The sequence below is a fragment of the Suricata suricatta genome, chromosome 1, assembly GCF_006229205.1.
Source record: "Suricata suricatta isolate VVHF042 chromosome 1, meerkat_22Aug2017_6uvM2_HiC, whole genome shotgun sequence".
Lineage (NCBI taxonomy): Eukaryota > Metazoa > Chordata > Mammalia > Carnivora > Herpestidae > Suricata > Suricata suricatta.
The window spans coordinates 129,362,062-129,382,947 of NC_043700.1; positions in this window are offsets into that span (position 1 = coordinate 129,362,062).

Genomic DNA, 20,886 nt, shown 5'->3' on the forward strand with positions numbered 1-20,886 from the left:
AGGGATCCTGGCACATACCTCCTGGGCCGAGGAGAGGGAAGGCACTGTGACCTGCCAGGCAGGGACTCTCAGTTTCTGCACATACCTCTACACACACACACACACACACACACACACACACAATCCCGTTCCCTTCCTCCTCAGGGGATGAAGTACTTTCTCTCTTGTCCAAAACTAACCCTTTCATCCCTTCTTGAACCAGATAATGTCCCACGTTCTCCATCCCTCTGATCTCAGCCTCTCCACTCTTGTCTTCAATCCCCATACAAAGGAATTCATTTTTTTTCTTTTACAGTGTATTGTCAAGTTAGTTTCCGTAAACACACAGTGCTCATCCCAACAAGTGCCCTCCTTCGTGCCCATCACCATCTCCCTAGTCCCTCCCAAGGTGATCCGCACATAATGGAGCTGCTGGCTCTCAACATAATTGATGGTCACATTTATTTCATTTTTATTTTGTTTACTTGTTTACTTTGAGAGAGAGTGAGGTGGAGAGGAGCAGGGAAAGAGAGAGAGAGAGAGAGAGAGAGAGAGGGAGAGAGAGAGAGAGAGAGAGAGAGAGAGAGAGAGAGAGAGAGAGAGAGAATCCCAAGCAGGCTTCACACTGCCAGCACAGAGCCTGATGTGGGGCTAGATGTGGGGCTCAAACTCATGAACCGTGGGATCATGACCTCAGCCAAAATCTAGAGTCAGATGCTTAACTGACAGAGCGCCCCCAGAGTCCCAATGGCCACCAAATTTAAAAAGGGTTCAGTCCAGCCCAGGAATCATACTGTATTTGTCTGACGAGCTAGTCTCCTCTTTTACTTGCCAGAATGGCTATTTCAAACCTCCACCTCTATCAGATCTCTGAAGGATGTAAAGACCCATTGCCTTCCAGGATGGAAAGAAAAATCTATTTTGCCTGCCTCCGACGCAAAGGGCAAATGATTTCATAAGCCTCAACTACAGAGAATGTAGCAAAATGGAGTCTGGACCCAAAAGGCAGTGGAGGGGACCAGAGCAAGGAGGGAAGCGATTTCCAAGTGACCGTCCTCAGCTGCCCCATCAGGGGCTGAAGGATGTCCCAACGGGAACATGAAAGAACGCTCTCCCATTCCATCTGGTCCTGGTCTAAACCTATACGTAGGCCTTGGATGCCAAGCATAGGGTTGGTTACCTACAAATAACTTTATGACATTATAAAAAAGACATTATCACATCTCAAATGCAGAAAGGAAGGCATGTTCAAAAGGTGATGTTGGAATAATTAGTTAAAAATTTAATGAAATAAAAACGATTTGGCCTCTCACTTGAATAATACCAAAATAAGCTCAAGAGATGTTAGTAATATAAATAAATAGAACAAAACATTAAAGAAACTATAACTGAAGAATTGAAGGAAAGACAGGCATGTTCAACTACATAAAACATTTTAACTCTTGCATGTAAAAATAAAATTGGATTTGGAGAAATGCTGAGAGGTAAATAGTTTAATTGGCAAAGGACACTGGGGGGTTTTGTTATTGTTGTTTTAATTTTTTAATGTTTTTTATTTATTTTTGAGAGACAGGAGAGACAGTGCAAGCAGGGGAGGTCAAAGAGAAAGAGGAAGATACAGAATTTGAAGCAGGCTCTAGGCTCTGAGCTCTGAGCTAGCTGTCAGCACAGAGCCCGGTGCGGGGCTTGAACACACGAACCATGAGATCATGACCTGAGCTGGAGCCAGGCGCTTAACCAACTGAGCCACCCAAGCGCCCCATGTTGTTGTTTGTTTTTAAAGATTTTATTTTTAAGTCATTTCTACATTCAATGTGGGGCTCGAACTCACAACCCCAAGATAAAAATGGCATGTTTCTCTGACTGAGGCAGCCAAGTGCTCCAGCAAAGGACATTGTTATGGGCTGCATTGTGTCCCACTAAATTCATACGCTGAAGCCCTAACTCCCAGTACCTCAGTATATGACTGTATTTGGAGAGAGGGAATTTCAAGAGGTAATTAAGTTAAAATGGGGTCATTGGGGTGAGCTCTAATCCAATATGGCTGGTTCTAGAAGAAGAGATTAGGACAGAGAAACGAAGAGGGTAGGCCACCTGAAGACATAACTGTCCATAAGCCACAACAAGAGGCCTTAATAGAAACCAACACAGTCAACCCCTTGATCTCAGACTCCCAGCCTCTAGAAGAGAGAGAAAACAAAGTTCTGTTTTTAAGCCACCGAGTCTGTGGTAATACGTTCCGGCTGCCCCAGCAAACTCATGCCGACATTCTGTTCTCACAGAAGAGAATACACAATTAATGCACAAAAGCACTCAATGCTAGAAGGAAATCATCACCAAAGAGATGACGTTTGAGTTTAGTTCTGAGAAATGAAGGAGAGTCGTTGACGTCCAATGAGCTCGTGATCATTTCTCAGAGTTGGTTTGCTTGTTTTTAAAGAAAAGCTTTTGTTATTTTGCCAAGAATGAGTAAACTTGAAACACTAAATTTTAGGTAGTACCTTTGTATGAATGAAATAAACACAGACAACCAACTACACGAAGCCTTGTTCAAACAGGAGTTGCGTCAGATACAATCTAGAAGCTGCCAGTATCGCTTTGATAGGGTTTTGTGGTGAGCTGATCTTTGAGTAACAAATGACAGATTCAGTGCATTGAATTGTGCTGAATCACTGTTGCTGTGGCATCTTTGCCGCGGTAGTCCTGGGTCTGCCGCTGCCTTGTGGGGATGCATGTGGTGGAGAGCCCTGTTGCTGCCTTCCCGACTCCCTCAAAAGCTGCAGCGGTGGGAAAAACGAAACTCTGCTTCCCACACTTCCTTGCCGTTAGGATCCCAGCACGAAATCGATTGCACCAAGAGGATGCATGCACATCGCTACTGTTACATACTACCTGTGTGACCTGAATATGCTTACTTCCTTTTTACCTCCAGTTCCTGGTCTGTAAAATGGGGATAGTAACAGCATTTACCTCAGAGGGTTGTTATGAGGCCTGAGTGAATTAAATCCTATAAATTGCTTACCCTGATGCATAGATATTAGTAAGTGTCAGCTTTATTATAATCGTTATTTTGAAGGTGGAAGTGAGGCACAGACCATCTTCCTACTCTCTAGATGTCCTCCTTTGGCAAGTACTGTCCTGGGGTTTTCTGTAGCGGGATTCCAAGGTCTGTCACTGGTTTCATGGGTGTGCAGAGGCAGTTAGCCCTAGGCCAAGGCTAGAGAAGGGCGTGCGGGAAATCCACAAGTCCCGCTTCAGTCTCTAATTCCCTGGGGAGCCCATTCCACAAGCTGTCCTGGAGCATCATCCCAGAGGTCGAGCCTAGAGCTCTCTCTCAGAGTCCTGGCAGCAATCCTGTAAGGGCTTACTTACCTTGTAAAAAAATCCCTTTCTGCAAAATGTATGTGGAGTGGCATCTGTTTCCTGCAACCAAACCCTGTGAGCTCCTTTCTCAACTTCCTTTGCCCCAGTCAGAATTGTAAAAATAAGCAGGGAAACCGGCCTAGTAAATGGCTTTACAGAGCTATGCTAGGATTGGCAAAGCCCAGCGTTTTAAGCAGGTTTTTAATTCAGCGCTTTTCTGCTAGATCAGACCCCAAGGAAGGTGCTTGTTTGGACATTGGGACTACACCTCATCTTCCCATAGACCCCCAACAGCAGAGAAAGGGGAGGAAGGGGACTTACATGTGTTGATTTCTCTCTTCATGTGTTGGGCACACCTCAAGAGGCAAAACCAATTCTAGTCATCTTGTGTTCCCAATATCAGCACAACTTCTATGCTTATTAAATGTCTGCTAAAGGAGCTGAGCTGAGCTGTTGAACAGAATTCACAAATCCCTGCTGGAAAGGGGAAGTTTCTGAGGAAATCAAGGGAAAATGACAATGTGCTTATATTTATGCAATACTCACGCTAGTATTTTAGGTTGAACTTATTGTGCAGTTAATTTAAGATAGGAAGGGAAATCCTAACAACAGTAGAACTTAATAAAACCATTTAGATCATGGTCTTTCTTTCACTTAAAATTGCACTATTCTTGGGGTGCCTGGGTGGCTCAGTCAGTTAAGCGTCTGACTTTGGCTCAGGTCATGATCTCGCAGTTCATGGGTTCAAGCCCCGAATTGGGTTCTGTGCTGACAGCTAGCTCAGAGCCTGGAGCCTGCTTTGGATTTTGTGTCTCCCTCTCTCTCTGCTCCTCCCTGGTTCAAGCTTGGTCTCTCTCTCTCTCTCTCTCAAAATAAATAAACATTAAAATAAAAATTGCACTGCTCTTAAACAGACTCTTAACTACAGAGAACAAACAAACTGATGGTTACCAGATGGGAGGATGGAGGGATGGGTGAAATAAGTGGTGGGGATTAAGGAGTGCACTTGTGATGAGCACTGACTATGCATGGAAGTGTTGGCTCACTGTTTTGTACACCTGAAACTAATATAACACTGTATGTTAGCTATACTGGAATTAAAAATAAAAATGTAATAAAAACAAAACAAACAAAAAACCCACAGCACACCAGAAAGCGACTGCATTACACTTATCCTAAATAAGTTAAATTTTTAAAAAGAGATTCAGATTCTTGAGTGCCTGAGTGGCTCAGTGGATTTAGTGTCCGACTCCTGATCTCAGCGCGGGTCATGATCCCAGGGTCATGGGATAGAGCCTTGTGTCAGGCTCGGTGATAAGCACGGAGCCTGCTTGGGACTCTCTCCCTCTCTTTCTGCCCTTCCCCCATTTGCATGCATGCTCTCTCTCTCTCTCTCTTTCTCTCTCTCAAAATTAATAAATAAACTTAAAAAAATGATTTAGATTTTGTACCTACTATGTAGTAAGTGGCCTTTATTTCTTAGTCAAGATTCTTTGGGTTACAAGTAAGAGACACCCATGCAAAGTAACCTAGGATGAACAGGAGAATTTATTATAGAATGCAGGGTCACCTCACAGATTCCAAGGACAGGATGTGCACTCAGGTTCATATGGATAGGGAACCACAAGGCCATTAGCAATTAGCTGCTCTATCTCTTTCCCTTGCTGCCTTGACCTTATCTACTTTTACTTTGCTCCACACATCTGCTTCTCTCTCTCTCTCTCTCTCTCTCTCTCTCTCTCTCTCTCTCTCTCTCTCCCCTTCACTGTAGATGAGCTCCTTTGGCTCTATGGATGGGGTACAGGCTGGCTGCCCCCCAGCAGTAGCTTCTGGCCCCTGTTCACGGGGCCTCCCATGTGTATACCAGAGGACATACACCTGGGTCTTTGTCTAAATTTCCCAAAAAGGAAGGACCAAGTTGAGACTGCATTCCCATCCTTGGCCAGTCAACAGTGGCAGGAAACAGTGGCCATCACACGGTGCAAATTTTCTGCACAGAATCAACTCTGCGGACAGGGGGAAGAGCAGTTCCCCAAGGCATGAAGAGCAGTGTGTGCAAGACAATATCCCAGGGAACAAAAACTTGGTGACTTGAATGTGAAATTAATATATCTGAAAGTGCCTGTGTATCAGAATATCATGACCATCACATTTAAAAAAGGATTCTTTTTGCATATGAATATGTATATATTATACATATACATTTGGCCTCGTATAGCAACTTAAAATAACTCACATTGGCTCAGTGGTTTTAGTATTTCCCTTAACCAAGCAACATGATATGGCTACTCTGAGAATAGTTCTCAAAGTAACTAGAAAGTTAACTAATGAGATAAATAAAAATAGAATTCTAGATGCTGCTGGGTGGCTAACTCATGCTCAGGATGCAAATTGGGCAATTTGAAGGGGGCATCTATTTATTCAGGACACTAGGGCATCATTTAAGGAATTATTATTCTGTTAAGTGAGGGTAAATAGGACCCTAGTGACTCAAAACTTTAAGGCTGCTTCCAAAAGCTCTAATTTGCACCCAGGGAGTAAAAAGAAGAATTTGGGTGAAATAAATAGCCAGATAAATAATGCAGAAGCAGAGAGGCTGGGCCAGGAAGGAAGCCATATTTGAGAGACCAGGTACTGATGGAAAGATTTAAAATGTGTTTTGTAGGAAGATGACCATAGCAAATTGATTGACACAGGGCCTTGACATTGGGGGTGAGTATCTAGGGCATATGCCATATGACTTCATGGATACATGTTTGAGCTTGGATGAAAGTCCAAAAATGGCACGTATGAAGCCTGGGTAAGAGGAGCAGGCTCCCGTCCGCACATGTTTCCTGGGATCCCTGCTTTACTCAGCCTGTCCTCACCTCTTACCTAAACACGTTTCCTTCATTGTCACAATATACAGTGTCAGCGCCATTTTTTAAGTATCCTCATGGGTGGTTTTTGTGCCCAGAGAGTTATTTTCATTCTAAAAATTAGTATTCAAATTATTCAAAATTGATTTCTTAAGCTTTTAAGAAGCCACAGTTTTAAAAAATTCATAATTCTCTTGATAAATCTAGCCAATTTTAACCCTCACCTTAAAGAAGGATTTTTAAAGTGAGTAGATTTCCTTAAGTATTTCCAACTATATTGATACCTTTAACACAGTTGCTTTTTCTTTCAAGTACTACTTAAACCAACAAACCTTCTTATATTCTTAGGCAAATTAAAATCTAATAGGTTTAGCATATAACATCTGAAATTAAAATCGTGAGCTAAATCAGTTGCTGGATGATATGTTTAGTTGGGAATTACAAAGCTGAAAATATTACTCCAGATATTTTTGGATATTACAGGCCCAAATCATTTAAACCCTTAAATATCAACTATGTACATTTGTTTTACCCCAAAATATTCACATATAGGTGGGATTTTCCTAAACCTTCCTGCACGTGGTGCTTTCTAACACTGATGCTTCCTTACCAAGGAGAAGATTACATTGTCCCACTCCTTAGGCGATTACCTTCTTAACTGCTTGAAAGGTTGTGGAACAACCAGAAAATTCAGTCTGGACATTGAGCCTGAACTACAGACCTCCAGGCCGGCGTGTGTGTGGGGTGTGTGTGTGTGTGTGTGTGTGTGTGTGTGTGTGTGTACATATTTTTTTTCTCACAACCTAGACCTAGGGTGAGTTCCCTTTTATAATTACTATAGCTTTCTCTGCCATAATTTAAAAAAGAGGTGGCCAATAACAGGAGTGACATTCATTTTTGAGAGTGGCGCTGTGTTGGGGGCTATGATACTTTTCGGTACCCACAGATATACTTTAATTGGAATTTCCTTTAAAATCAGAAGAAAAATATTTATGTAATGATAGTGAATATATAATACCAAATCAAGTTTGGATTATAGTCATCTTTATACCAATGCAGTAGTAGAATACAATTTCTAATGTTTTTTCTCACAAAGAAAAAAGTGCCCCAGATTCTCTGAAAGTCCCAATGTAACCCTGGTCATAGTCTACGTCTTTGGGTGTGAGTTTTATCAGGCCCTAATTCTTAACATTAATTCACAGAACTCTGACGTGCCATGGAGATGGGCCCATCTTGCCAAGGCATTTTGCATTTCTTTGGCTCTTCAGGCATTTAAAAATCTGAATTCATGGCACCATGTATTCATTTTTTAATTTTTCCTATCTGGAAGGGCATACAGCCCAACATATGTTAAAATGCTATACAATTAACTAAAGTTTGGACCGTCATTTCACAAAGGAAGCTATTCAAATAGCAAGTAAGCACATAAAAAACATTAGTCATCAGAGAAATGAAAATTAAAACCACAATGAGATAGGATGATATGTTCTATCCTGTCCAGGCTACAGTTTTTAGAACTGACAGTGCCCAATGTTGTTGGGGACATAAAAGGAACCAGAATCCTGATCCGTTGTTCATGGGAGTGTGAAATGGTCCAGTCATTGGGAAGAACTTTTGGCTGTTTCATTCATGACTCTATGATCCAATTTCACTCCTAACTATTCACCCTTGAGAAATGAAAATATATGTCCACAACGAGTCTGGGAAAAGGATGTTCTTAGCAGCATTACTCATAATAGTCCCAAATGGGCAACAACCTCAAATGCTCATCCATTGGAAAATGGATAAACAAGCTGGGATATATTCATACGATGGAAACTGCTTAGGAAAGGGGGGGGAAAAAAAGAAATGAACTCTGATACATGCGACAGCCTAATTTCCAACACAGTATGCCGAGTGAGAGGAGCACTGCGCAACACTGTGTAATACGTGCTTCCAGAGCAGCCCAAACTCATATAAGACAAAGAAAAGCAGAGGAGTGACTGCCTCTGGGAACGGGAGCAGGGGTTTGCCCAGAAAGGCTTTGAGGAAATTACTGGAGCGATTGAGGTTTGGGCTCATGGATCTGTCAAAACTCATCCAATGGTACATGTAGGATTTGTGCATCTGTGAAAAAAATTCAGTTGCGTCCATTTTAAAGATCTTATTTGTTGTATTCAATGATTCATGAATTGGGCAACATCCAATCTAGCCGATAGGAAGGACTCTGAGGAGGAGTACAAAAGGAAAGACCTTTTCTTTTTTTTTTTTTTTAAGTTTATTTATTTTTGAGAGACAGAGAGACAGAGCATTACCAGGGAAGGGGGAGAGAGAGAGGAAGACAGAGAATCCAAAGCAGGCTCCAGGCTCCCAACTGTCAGCACAGAGCCCGACACGGGGCTCCAACTTACGAACTGTGAGATCATGACCTGAGCTGAAGTCAGACACTTAACCAACTGAGCCACCCAGGCGCCCCTAAAGACCTTTTTTTTTTTTAAGTTTGTTTATTTATTTTGAGAAAGAAAATGCAAGCAGGGAAGAGGCAGAGAGGAGAGAGAGAATCCCAAACAGGCTTCACATGTCAGCATGGAGCCCCAGGCAGGGCTCAAACTCATGAACTGCAAGATCATGACCTGGACCAAAATCAAGAGTTTGATCCTTAACCAACTGAACCATCCAGGTGCCCCCAGAATGAAAGACTTTTATAGGCAGGAGTGGGAACAAGGAAATTGTACTAGGTAAAAAAAAAAAAAAAAAAAAAAAAAGTGGGTTGGTTATTGCAAGGTCACTCTTCTTTAGAGGAGAGCAGGGGAGGGGTCTCTCAGGCAGATTGCCTAACTAGTGCCAACCATGTGATTCCTAATTAACTGGTTTAAGATCCCATCTCTGGGATGGCTGATGCTGTAATTAAGTCTAGGTTTAGTGATAAGGGATTCAGTATAAGTGACTCCATTTGAGGCCTATTGTCTCGTTTTTAACTTGCTGTTTGCGAATTTTACCTAAAAAGAAAAAGAACCATAAACAAATATTGAACTCTAGGTAATAATAATAATGCATGTTGAATTCTTTAAGAGTAAAGTATACAGTCTGCAATTTACATTGTAATATTAAAAAAAAGAAAAAGATTATGGGCAAAGAACTTAAATAGATATTTCTCCAAAGAATATACAAATGGCCAATAAGAACATGAAAAGATGTTCAGCATGATTTGTCATTAGGGAAATAAAAATCAAAGCCACAAGAAAATATCACTTCACTTCTATAAGACTATAATCAAAAAGACAGAAAATAACACGTGTTTGAAAGGATGTGGAAACACTGGAACCTTCATATACTGCTAATGGGAATGTAATATATTATAGACACTGTGGAATACAATTTGGCAACTCTCCAAAATGTTAAACATAGAGTTATTGTATGACTCATCTCTTCTACTCCCAAGGTGTATACACATATATGCACATAAAAATTTACATAAGTGTTCATAGGAACATTATATGTAATAGCCAAAAAGTTGAAAAAATGCAAACGTCTGTCAACTGGTAAAAGGACAAGTGCTTGTGGTATATCCACACAATGGAATATTATTTGGCTATGAAAAGGAGTGAAGTACAGATTCATGTTACAACACAGATGAACCTTATAAATGCTGCGCTAAGTTAAAAAAGCCAGACACAAAAGGTCATATATTGTAGGATTTCTTTTGTATGAAGTCTTCAAAATGGGCAAATCCATAAATACAGAAAGCAGATGGAGATTTAGAGTGACTGCTTAATGGGGTAATGAAAATGTTCTGGGATTCATGGTGATGGCCACACAATTATGTGAATGTACAAAAAAACCACTAAATTGAGCATTTTAGAAAGGTGAATTTATGATATGAGAATTGTATCTCAATTAAAAAATAAGAAGGTTGGTTGGGTGGTTAGACATACGATAGAACAAATAGCAAAATGTTAATTACAGAACTTATGCTCTGTAGTTATATGGGTGTTATTCTTTCAACTTTTCTACGTATCTGCAATTTTTATAATAAAATGATAGAAAAAGTTATGAGTAGTTAACAACTTAAAGTTTTTTTTCTTTTTCTTTTAGAAAGAGAGAGCATGAGTTGGGGACAGGGGCAAAGGGAGAGAGAGAAAGAGACAGAGGGAGAATCTTAAGCAGCCCATTTAAGCTCAGCAAGCAGCCCATTTCAGGGCTCAATCCCACAACCCTGCAATCATGACCTGAGCCGAAATCAAGAGTTGGGCACTCAACCAACTGAGCCATCCAGGCACCCCTTACATTTTAATTTTTATTTTTTTAAGCAGTTAACAACTTTTTTTTTTTTTAAGAGAGAGGGCGTGCATGGGGGAATGGGGCAGAGGGAAAGAGTGAGAGAACTTAAGTAGGATCCACGCTCAGTGAGGAGCCCAGTTCAGGGCCATATCCCATGACCCTGAGATCATAACCTGAGTCAAAATCAAGATTCAAATGCTCAACTGACTGAGCCATCCAGTCTCCCAGTAGTTAACTTTTAAGATTATTCGACCAACGTGTAACAAAGCCCTTAAAAAAAAAACACAAAATGTAAATAGATGACAGGTGACAGATAGACAGATGATAGATAGATGCCAAACCTTTGATCCAGCAAATCTGTTTCAGCAACTTAATCTAAGGAAATAATCACAATTTAGCTGAAAAAAGAAAAAGTGTGTGGAAGGAAGTTTCCCAAAATGGTGTTTATCATAACAAAACATTTGGAAATAAACTAAATAAAAACTGGTGCAGAAATGAATTTCAGAGCACAAACTGCGGTGTGCACTAAATATAAAACTTTAAAACATTTTCAGTGACAATTTTTGTTTTGAACCCTTTACATAGGAGGGGTTGATGCAATCTCAATCAATTAAGACTTTTGCCTCTTCCATAGGGTTATATCTGAGTGTTGGGGTGCTTGTAGGCAATGCTAGGGTGCCATGCATGTAGGGAGCAGCCAAGAGATGGGCATCACTGGTCCTCCAGGCATCCGCCCACCCTGATGTCAGCTGGAAGTTTTATTGGTCCATCTGCTCCCTGGTCAACTGCAAGCTCTTTCTGCCCATTGCAACTTCATCATTATTTTGAAGTACTTCCTGTGAAAAAGTTCATTATATCTAAAAGTCCACTCACTTTATCAGGAAATTCCAACATTATCTTTGCCATGAAAGAAAAAGAACTGCCATGAGATTCTTTAAATATAATTACCACTGTTTTAAAAAATGAAAATTGCTTATTATCTACTTATGTGAGCAAAATTTTATCAAGAGTTTGGAGGTGGAGGTTTCGGCAAAATAGGTGAAGGGGAGTGGAAGGTACAGGCTTCCAATTATGGAATGAGTGAGTCACGGGGATAAAAGGTTCAGCATGGGGAATATAGTCAGCAGTGCTGTCATAGCGTTGTTTGGTGACAGGAGATGGCCACACGTGTGATGAGCACAACATAACATACATTCTCCTCGGATCACCGCTTTGTACACCTGAAACTAATGTAATATTGTGTGTCAACTATATTTCAATTGAAAAAAAGAATTTGAATTGGAGAGCCTGGGTGGCTCAGTTGGTTAAGCACCCAACTTCAGCTCAGGTCATGATCTCACACTTCATGAGTTTGAGCCCCACGCTGGGCTCTGTGCTGACAGTTCAGAGCCTGGAGCCTGCTTCGGATTCTGTGTCTCCTTCTCTCTCTGCACCTCCCCAGCTTGCACTCTGTCTCTGTCTCTCTCTCAAAATAAATAATCATTAAAAAAAATTTTTTAAAGAATTTGAAGTGATTATCATTTAAAATTTTTAATCAAGATGAGGATAAGCCATTTGAAACACAACCGTGGATATTAAAAAGTTTTGTCCATGAAATCAAATTCCAGTCTTTTGTTAAAAAAATGGAAGGAGCAATATTTGGAAGTTGTCTATAAATCAGATATTTAGCAAACATATGCTCTGTACTTATGTTTCTTACCATAATTATATAACATCCAAAATGGAATGCATTTTTCACCAGGCGTATATATAGATTTCCTCCGGAATGCCCTGCAAATGCTGTAATTGTCTATGTGTGTCAAGATGCGTACAAGGTCAGAAGACTGCACTACAGTGAAATGTCACCTCTGATGCCCCTCATACAATCTCCTTCAAGGGTTTAGGTTTAGACTTTTGGAAATGAACGTTTTTTTTCTTTCCCCTGCCTTTTCATCCCACCCCTCACCCCCCACAATGAGCCTGACTGGCTACTTGTTCCAAAGGGAAGGCTAGATAGAAAAAAAAAAGGACATGAAGACGTTGGTAAAAGGACGCAAATTTTCAGCTATTAGATGAATAAGATCTGAGGATCTGATGTGAAACGTGGTGACTATAGTCAATAATGCTATATTATATAATTGGAGTTTGCTTAGAAAGTAGACCTTAAATGTCCCTCCACACACGCACAAAGGTAAATATGTACAGTGATGGATGTGTTAATTAACTAGTTGGGGAAAATTTTTTCATAATGTATACATATATCAAAAAATCCACATAGTACACCATAAGTATCTTACAATTTTATTTGTCACTATACCTTAATAATGCTGAAATTTAAAAAAATTTAAGGACATAGAGTAATATCTATAAAAACAACCGTTCTTAAAATGCGATCCATAGTTCATGAAAGGTCCCAGACACTTTTGCAAGGTTAAAACTCTTTCCACAATAATATCAAGATGTTATTTGATCTTTTCATTTTCAGTCTTTTATAAGAGTACAGTGCAGTGTTCTAGAAGCTGCACATGTAATGTCATAGCACGTTGACCGCAGTTCATATGAGAACTAGCTGTCTCCTAAGCTAGATAAGACATTTGCAGAAATGTAAAACAGTGCCACCCTTCACACTCACACACTTGTTTTAGGAAAGATAGCTCTTTACCCTAAAAATGTTATTTGTATTAATGTGAAATGTGTTTATTATAGTTATTTTAAAAATAATTAATAAATAAGTCTTTTTAATTGATCAGTTTTAGTATCCAGTACATTAAACATCACAGATATAGCCTACAAAAAATTCTTTGGGATCTCAGTAATTTTTAATAGCATAAAGGAGTCCTGAGACCAAAAATGTGGGGAAGAACTACCAAAGTTTTATTCTGCCATACATCTAATTTGTGGAAAACTCTGCAACCGCTGAAATAGGGCATGAAAACCTATTTATAGAATGAAAAGATATCTTCCTTAAGATATCTTAAGTGAGTATGATCCCATATTTCATTAAGCTAGTGTGTGTGTGTGTGTGTGTGTGTGTGTGTCCACAGAAAAAATGTATGGAAGGGTACATATCAATTAATGCTAATTATTTCTAGGCTGCAAGATAAGGAGATATTTATTTTCTTCTTTATTCCTTTTCTAAAAGTACTACCTAAAATTTTTTTATCGTGGTAAAAAAATCACATAAAATTTTCCATTTCAACCATCTTCAAGTGTACAGTCCAGTCGTGAAAAGGCTATTCATATTGTCGTGAACCAGATTTCCAGAACTTTTTCATCTTGCAAGTCTGAAACTCTGTACCCATTAAACAACTCCCAGTTTCCCACTTACCCCCGCCCCTGGCAACCCCCATTTTACCACCTGTCTCTATGAATTTGACTAATGTAGGAACTCATATAAGTGGAATTATATGGCTTATTTCACTTATCTTGCAAGGTTCATCTATCCTGTAATATGACAGGATTTCCTTCCTTTTATAACTCCATAATATTCCATTTTAAGTATATACGACATTTGTTTATATTATATTCACCCATTGATGGACATTTGAGTTGCTACTAGATACACTAATTTTTAAAAAAAGAACACAAATTCACTTCATAGACAGAAATAAAACAAAGCCATTCCCATTTTGGGAAAAGACAGCGCAGACTTCCTCCTAACATGCAGGTAACAGAGATACTGTGTGCATTACATACCTATCACCCTGCTACAATAATTATTTGCTCATGGTCAGTCTTATTTCACCCAAACCCGTACCCACTTCCCTCCTCCTGCTGAGTTAACATTGAAGCAAATCCCAAACACCGTATCAGTGTACCCACAAACATTTCAGCCTATATCTCTAAAAGATAAGGAATCTTGAAAAATAGCCACAATGCCATTATCCTAAAGAAATTTAACAATAACTTGTTTGATGTCATTAACTATCCAGTCCGTGTTTCCTCAATTGTCTCATAAATTTCTTTTAAATATTTTTTAATGTTTTTATTTATTTTTGAGAGACAGAGAGACAGCGTGAGCCGGGGAGGGGGGTCAGAGAGAGAGGGAGACAGAATTGGAAGCAGTCTCCAGGCTCTGAGCTAGCTGTCAGCACAGAGCCTGATGCAGGGCTCGAACCCATGAACCATGAGATCATGACCTGAGCCGAAGCCAGATGCCCAATTGACTGAGTGACCCAGGCGCCCCTCATAAATTTTTAAATAAAGCTTATTTGTCTAAGTTGGAATTATAATAAGGCTATTTTCTAGCATTTAAAAATTTTTTAAAATATTTATTCATTTTTAAGAGACAGAGAAACAGAGTGCAAGTGGTAGAGGGGCCGAGGAAGACACAGAATCTGAAGCAGGTTCCAGGCTCTGAGCTGTCAGCATAGAGCCCGATGTGGGGCTTGAACTTACAAACCATGAGATCATGACCTGAGCGGAAGTCAGACGCTTAACTGACTGAGCCACCCAGGTGCCCCTCTAGCATTTTTGGATAAGTTCCAAAATATGAGTTTTTCCTTCAGAATTAAATGCACATTGGGTCTGCTTACAACGGAAGAACATCAGATCAAGGGTAGAGAGTTGTCCTCATCAGTACACCCAATGATTTCCCACCTGTTGAAAAGAAAGAACTTAATGAAGCCATGTTTCTCATTCATAGTATTTTCGATTTTCTTTTCATTTTGTTAACTAATGACCAAGTCTAATGCAATAGCCAAATAATTCCACAATCATACCTGAAACAACTATTCAGTAAAAGTTATAGAAGCAATTGTCTGCCCAACTTATTGACCGATTAAAATGCACTTCTGCTGGATGTAAACAGTAGCCCTTATAAGGCCTCCATCACTCCCTCTAAATTGCTTCCGCTGGGAGGACTCTTTCCTACACACCCCATCTTCCTGGCTAACTGGAGCCAACAAAACAGGAGATGCTTTCAGCTTACTTTATAGCTCTCTCCTTCTTCCTTCCTTCCTTCCTTCCTTCCTTCCTTCCTTCCTTCCTTTCTTTCTTTCTCTTTCTTTCTGTTTTTTAAGTTTTAAAAATTTAATTCCAGTATAGTTAACATACAGTATTATATTAGTTTCAGATATACAATATAGCGATTCAACAATTCTGCACAGCATTACTCAGGGCTCATCATAATAAGTATACTTTAATCCCCATCCTTTATTTCACCCATCCGCCCACCGACCTCCCCTCTGGTAACCATCAGTTTAGTATCAATAATTAAGAGTCTGTTTCTTGGTTTGTATCTCTCTCTCTATTTTTAAAAAATCTTTGCTTGTTTGTTTTGTTTTCTTAAATTTCACATATGAATGAAATCATATGGCTTTGTCTTTCTCCGACTGACTTATTTTGCTTAACATTATACTCTCCAACTCCACTCATGTTGCAAATGGCAAGATTTCACTCTTTTTTATGGCTGAGTAATATTCCGTTGTATATATACACATCTTCTTTATCCATTTAACTATCAGTGGACACTTGGGCTACTTTTATAATTCAGCTATTTTAAATGATGCTGCAATAAACATAAGGATGTATATATCCTTTTGCACTAGTGTTTTTGTATTTTTGGGGTAAATACCCAGTAGCATAGCACTTATTTCTTGAGAGAGCCCAAAACTACCTAGACACCTGGTCAGAAGTTAAGAACAGAGTAGAGAGTTTGCCCACATATAATGTTAGGATAGGACATCTCCTCCCTATCTCCCCACCCCAACCACTTCCCTATTTCTAATGCATTTCCTGGAACTCTCCCTTCTCTGCCCCACGTTTATATTGTTCACACCATTTACTGAGCCTGGGAGTAACAACAAATAATATCTAGCTTAATTCACATTATTCTGCCTTTTTGGCATGAGTATAATTAATAGGGCCTCATCATCCCAGAGACTGGTGACCAGAATTGGGCAGTCAGCTCTCCTCTGGGGACTTTTGAATAATCCTTCAGCCTACACCATAATAACCCAACTGGTTACTGTGTGTGTATGTGACTGCTGGAACTTAGGAGTCCTTATTCTAGGGACATTTCCTGCTTTCTCTGGCACCCTCTGGCTTACTCACTGGCTCCAAGTAGCCACTTTCCTACAGACACAGAGAAATATATATTTATAGCATGTACATATGGACATTAACTAGAAGAGAATGTAATCTTACTGCAGCTTAGCTGAATGCTTGGCACATGGTAGGCACCCAACAGATATTTGAATGATTAGACGAATAGACAAATATGTGAAAGCCCCTTGAAGAACAGAGTGCACTGAATACATGTTAACATCCTTCTTTCCAGCCCTTACCACACATTTGTTTTTATTTCTCCTTGTTCTAGAGTATAGTTTGATAACCAGAAAATTTAAACCAAAACTTAAATTTAGTAAGTCTAATCCAATAACTCAAAACAATATAGTTTATGTGAACAATTTACATAGCCTAAAGGGAACAAAAAATGCTTTAGAAATTGCCCCCACTAAGGGATTTCTACATTAGAAAAATCTTAATTTTCTAGAGAGTCAAATGAAAAGATTATTCTTTTCTGAAGGTGCTCCAAATTCAGCTTATTGTCTTATGAGTATTTGCAGTTATTGACCAGGGAAACCTGTGTGAGTCCCTAAAAATCCAATGCCGGTAGAGAAAGTCAATCCAAAGGCCACATGGACATGATAACCACTTTATAATTATTAAATGATCCACATGAACTGTCCTAGTTCATTTTAAGAACTTTTACTTCATTTTTTAATGCTTATTTATTTTTGAGAGAGAGAGAGAGAGCACAAGCAGATGAGGGGCAGAGAAAGAGGGAGACACAGAATCTGAAGCAGTTCCAGGCTCTGATCTGTCAGCACGGAGCCTGATGTGTGGCTCGAACCAATGAATTCTGAGATCGTGACCTGAGTCAAAGTCGAATGCTTAGTGAACCAAGCCACCCCGGTGTCCCTGAGGATTTTTTATTTCTTTTTTTTTTTTTTAATTTACATCCAAGTTAGTTAGCATATAGTACAACAATGATCTCAGGAGTAGAATCCTTAATGCCTTTACTCATTTAGCCCATCCCCCTACCTTCATAACCTCTCCAGTAACCCTCTGTTTGTTCTCCATATTTAAGAGTCTCTTATGTTTTGTCTCCCTCCCTGTTTTTATATTATTTTTGCTTCCCTTCCCTTACGTTCATCTGTTTTGTACCTTAAAGTCCTCATATGAGTGAAGTTATATGATATTTGTCTTTCTATGACTAATTTTGCTTAGCACGATACCCTCTAGTTCCATCCACATAGTTGCAAATGGCAAGATTTCCTTCTTTTTGGTTGCCGAGTAATACTCCATTGTATATATATATATATATCACTTCTTCTTTACTACTCATCCGTCTATAGACATTTGGACTCTTTCCATACTTTGTCTACTGTTGATAGTACTGGTATGAACATTGGGGTGCATGTGCCCCTTTAAAACAGCATATCTGAATCCCTTGGATAAATACCTAGTAGTGTAATTGCTAGGTTGTAGGGTAGTTCTATTTTTAATTTTTTTTAGAAACCTCCATACTGTTTTCCAGAGTGGCTGTACCCGTTTGCATTCCCACCAGTAGTGCAAAAGAGATCTTCTTTTTCCACATCCTCACCAACATCCGTTGTTGCCTGAATTGTTAATGTTAGCCATTCTGATGGGTGTGGGGTAGTATATCAGTGTGGTTTTGATTTCTATTTCCCTGTTGATGAGTGATGTTGAGCAATTTTCATGTGCTGGTTGGCCCTCTGGATGTCTTCTTTAGAGAAGCGTCTATTCATGTCTTTTGCCCATTTCTTCACTGGATTATTTGTTTTTTGAGTGTTGAGATTGATAAATTCTTTATAGATTTTGGATACTAACCCTTTATCTGATATGTTGTTTGCAAATATCTTCTCCGATTCCACTGGACCCCTTTTGGTTTTGCTGATTGTTTACTTTGCTGTGCAGAAGTTTTTGTTTTGATGAGGTCCCAATAGTTCATTTTTGCCTTTGTTTCCCTTGCCTCCAGAGACATGGTGAGTAAGAAGTTGCCATGGCCAAGGTCAAAGAGGTTTTTGCCTGTTTTCTCCATGAGGATTTTGATGGCTTCCTGTCTTACATTTAGGTCTTTCATCTATTTTGAGTTTATTTTTGTGTAAGGTGTAAGAAAGGGGTCCAGGTTCATTTTTCTGCATGTCACTGTCCAGTTTTCCCAGCACCACTTGCTGAAGAGACTGTCTTTATTCCATTGGATATTCTTTCCTGCTTTGTCTAAGATGAATTGGCCATATGATTCTGGGTCCATTTCTGGATTCTCTATTCTGTTCCATTGGTCTGAGTGTCTGTTTTTGTGCCAAAAGATTTTTATTTCTAAGTCATTATCATCCCATAATTTGTGAGTTACCAAATCTGTGTGACATAGTGGAAAAACTCTGGACTTGGAATCAGAAACCTGGGTCTACATCTACTTCACAAGGTTATGGTTAAGATTAAATGAAGTAATAATAATAATAATAATAAAAACATATCTGTTGAATTCCTACTTCATATTGTATACAGAGCTAGATGGATTACGTATCTTGAGTAAATTCTCAAAAAATGCATTGTGAAATTTGCACTATTATTCCCACTTCATCGATGAGAAAATTGAGGCCCTGGGAGTTGAAAAAGTGTCCCAACCTTTCAAGTTGCAGGTCTAGGATGCATGTAGAAGAGCTCTAGCTAGGATGTATGTAAGCTGGAACTTGCCATAAAAATGTAAGGTGTCCAATTACAAAGTGTTTCTGAAATGATCATTTCCATTAATGTTGCTGTATATTCCCCACTCCCGTGCGCCCATTTAGTCCTCCTGTATGGCATAATGGATCAAAGCAACTTAGATCCAGGAGCCAGAAACTCATCTCATCTCAAACACAGACCATCACATGTGCAAGTCATTCTTCTTTGCTTCCTCATTTATGTCTTCCCAGTTTCTATATTAGTAACTTGCATGTCAAAAGCACTGGCCTACGTCTCAGGATGTCACAAGGACTCACAGTTTAGAAAACTGGCAACGATCCACTTTTCAAATCACCCAAATATTCCCAAGAAATTGTCACTTTTGCCCTTTGGGATGGCATGGAAGATCGATGTCGTGGCAAAGGCAGAGAAAGAGCCTAGGCATCTGCTTCCCACTTGCATGTCTACCGCCATGTCATATCCTGGTAATTTGGTTTATGTTTGAATGTTTTTCTTACGTATCGTTGCAGGATATAAATTTCATTCAGGTTGCAAAATAGTAACTGATACACACAACCTTCAAACTGTCACCTTCCTCAACTAACTATATAGTTAACTTCTAAGTTGCCTAAGAATAGACATATCTATGCAAATTAGATGTTTTAAAAGAATCCATTTTTATTTACCTATTTTTTTTAAGTAAGCTTTTCCCCCCAAAGTGGGACTTGAACTTGAGATCAAGAGTTGTGTGCCCTACCGACTGAGTCAGCCAGGAGCCCCAATCCATTTTTATTTATTTATTTTATTTATAGGTGGTGCAGTCTCAGAAAATTCTAAGCGTTTTGGTGTCACTTGTTAACAAATATTTAATGGATGCCCACTAAGTGCCAAGCACAAAGCTTTAGTTAGTGCAATGGACAAGACAAACCCCGTCTCTGCTTCCATGGAGTCTACCTACAATCTAGCAGATGAGCCCTATATGGGAGCAGTAGTCACAATACTAGTGAACTAGCCAGTTTGGGGTGCGGTGAGAGTGTGTCATGGGGACTTTGAGCTGCCTGGAGTTTCAGCATAGCCTCTTTGAGGAAGTTATGTTTCAGCTGAGCCAGGCTGCCACTTGCTCAGGGCTTGTGTGACTGTCTTCACATCCCAATTTGACACTTGGACAGAACCTGGGCCCTCGTGTGTAAACGTAGCATAACACGCACTTGGTAGAGTTGTGGGAATGAAGAAAAGAGAATACAAGTAAAGCACTTCTTAGGCATGCAGCATAAAGTAAGCCCTCAGTGCAGGGTGCTGGTCACAGTTATTTATCAATGTAAGGCATCAGGGGAAAACTGAAGGAGTTTACCTAACAGCTAAAGATAAATATACAGACGGGGGATTTGTCAAAGGCTCCAAATTCAAGGAACAATCACTATCTGGGGTTTGTGTGGAGGCTTCATGTCCTGAGTTTCAGTACTGTTTTCATGACAAAGTGGTAAGGAATTTTTGCAGGCTGATATCTTTCTAGCTGTAGGTGAGCCAATTCCCAGGTCAGATTTTGTTTTCAGGTAAAAGTAATACGCCTGGGGAACAGCTCTCCGGTCAGAGACAGAGGACATACGGTTAATCAAGTGACAGACAAGTGTTGCTGAGCCAGATGAGAGAGGGGGGCGAGGAATGCTCAACTGGAGGTTTTAGCTGAGGGTCAGAAGACCTGGCGCCACCCACATGAAGCCTGGAAGTGGGACACGCGCGCCACGACCTTGGG